Consider the following 2,539-nt stretch of genomic DNA (forward strand, 5'->3'; position numbering starts at 1 on the left):
GAACTGGATGATGTAACATGTATGCCATCTGCTGGAAAGAAGACGTATCGCTCTGTTGGCATCTTTTGGACAACAAAAACAGAGTGAAGCTCTCATACCATAAACAATCTTTGAGTCCATACACCGTCCTGCAGAGAGCACACAGCCCAACAGCACGTTTTTGGTCTAGCGTCATTTTACAAAACGTTTGCATTGCATTGACACTAAGACTAGCTGGTCCATTGTAAAGGTCAGTCCACCCTAAATGAGCAGTGGGTGATCAGCAGGTGAAAGGCAGGACACGGGAACTTGGTCCTGAGGAGATGTAACGATTATTAAACAAGAAATAGTCGAGTCAAGAGGTCAAAGAAATGAACATTTGTGATTATTAGCGAATCGGTTGCAGATGGGTGAAAACAGGCTTAGGGAGTAACGTATTACATGTAACGGTATTAGGTCATCAGGATACAAAATAGGAAAATGTATTCCCTTACAGTTACAGAAGCAAAAACACTCTGATAACAGGTACATTTATGTAAAACAGGGCTCATTAACAGGATAGCAATGATACAAAACATTTAGAAATAAAGAACAATACATTAAATCATCCTATATCTCTATATGGAAACTTGGAGCCCTCAATCCAAATAAAATGGTTCATCAACAGTCAGTGGTTAACGTATACATCAGAATGACAAAAACATTAAACATATTGTCCACTTCTGTTGATAAAGATGGAGTTCATTTAAGTCTTATATGGATGTTGTACAACAATGTTAATCCAGTCAGACAGATTTCTCTCACGTGTGAACTGTCATAAGACTAATTTATTGTCCTCTCCATCAGCTTCTGTTTCCATGTGTTCAGCTGAGCTGCTGATTGGAGGCTCTGCCTCTCCATTATCCTCAGTTTGAATTTCATTAAGCTGTGAGGACTGACGACCAACACACTTGTGTCTTTGGAAATGATTACGGCATTTAAATCTTTTGTCACAAACATTGCAGCTGTATATTTCCTCTCCTGTGTGGACTCTCATGTGTGTCTTTAAATTTCCTCTCTGTGAAAAAGCTTTCTTACAGACTGAGCAGATGTGTGCTTTCTCTCCTGTGTGGACTCTCATGTGTGCCTTTAAATGTGTATTCAGTGAAAAAGCTCTCTCACAAACTGAGCATTTGAATGGTTTCTCTCCTGTGTGGATTGTCATGTGTGTCTTTAAACTTCCACTCTGGGAAAAAGCTTTCTCACAAACTGAGCAGCGAAAGGGTTTCTCTCCTGTGTGGATTCTCATGTGTCGATGTATATATCTTCTATGTCTAAAAGCTTTCTTACAGACTGAGCAGATGTGTGCTTTCTCTCCTGTGTGGACTTTCATGTGTGTCTTTAAACTTTCACTCCGTGAAAAAGCTTTCTTACAGACTGAGCAGATGTGTGGTTTCTCTCCTGTGTGGACTCTCATGTGTTCCTTTAAATTTCCACTACGTGAAAAAGCTTTCTTACAGACTGAGCAGCTATTTGCTTTCTCTCCTGTGTGGACTCTCATGTGTGTCTTTAAACTTCCACTGTGTGAAAAAGTTCTCTCACAAACTGAACAGCGAAAGGGTTTCTCTCCTGTGTGGATTATCATGTGTTGATTTAGATCTCTTCTATGTCTAAAACCTTTCTTACAGACTGAGCAGCTGTATATGGTTTCTCTCCTGTGTGGACTCTCATGTGTGTCTTTAAACTTCCACTCTGTGAAAAAGCTTTCTTACAGACTAAGCAGCGAAAGGGTTTCTCTCCTGTGTGGATTCTCATGTGTCGATTTAGATCTCGTCTATCTCTAAAATCTTTCTTACAGACAGAGCAGCTGAATGGTTTCTTTTCAGCACTACGTCGGGGATCACTGACAGATTCTTGTCTATTTTTCAGTGAGTTTGAGCCTGAGGCAGGATCTCTGGTCTCCTTCCAATCAGCACTGTATTCAGCGTCAGGTTCAGAAGAGTCATCAGTGTCTTCAGAAGAGTCTCCAGTGTGGTCCTCAGTCTTTGGTTGTAAACTGCTCTCTGGATCTGAGTTCCTGGCTGGTTCTGGTCCTCGACAGTCCTCTCCATCAGCTTCTGTTTCCATGTGTTCAGTTGGTCTTTGATGAGGCTGTGAGGACTGAGGTTTCTCTTTATCATCTTCACTCTTCACAGGGTCAGGAGTGAAAGTGGACTTGGTGATATCAGCCTCCTCCAGCTCCTGAAGCTGCTCTCCCTCCTGACTGATCCTGAGTTCCTCCTGTTCCTGCTTAATGTTTGGGGGGCGCTCTGGGTCCTCCTGGTCCAGACTGGAGCTCCACTCCTGCTGGTCAGGGAGAGGCTCTTCTTTAACCACCACCAGCTGCTGGACATCTGCAGGAAACAGGAAACACACTGTTATATCAGTCTTGGACCTAGTCAATATAATTAGGTATGTTATTGAATTACAGTTTCCAGAGAAGAGAGGTCCATCGTCTCTTCCGCAATTATTAGGGGTGAGCGGAAGTGCAAAGACGCACTCCTCCGGATAATACAGTTAAGTCTTGTTAGTTAGGTGGTTC

At 42.4% G+C, this 2,539-nt stretch overlaps 1 pseudogene; it reads right to left on the minus strand.

Annotated features, from left to right (window-relative positions):
- Nucleotides 1-336: 336 nt before the first annotated feature.
- Nucleotides 337-2,046, minus strand: LOC117550221 (annotated as a pseudogene).
- Nucleotides 2,047-2,539: the final 493 nt, after the last annotated feature.

The sequence above is a fragment of the Gymnodraco acuticeps genome, unplaced genomic scaffold (genome assembly GCF_902827175.1).
Source record: "Gymnodraco acuticeps unplaced genomic scaffold, fGymAcu1.1, whole genome shotgun sequence".
Lineage (NCBI taxonomy): Eukaryota > Metazoa > Chordata > Actinopteri > Perciformes > Bathydraconidae > Gymnodraco > Gymnodraco acuticeps.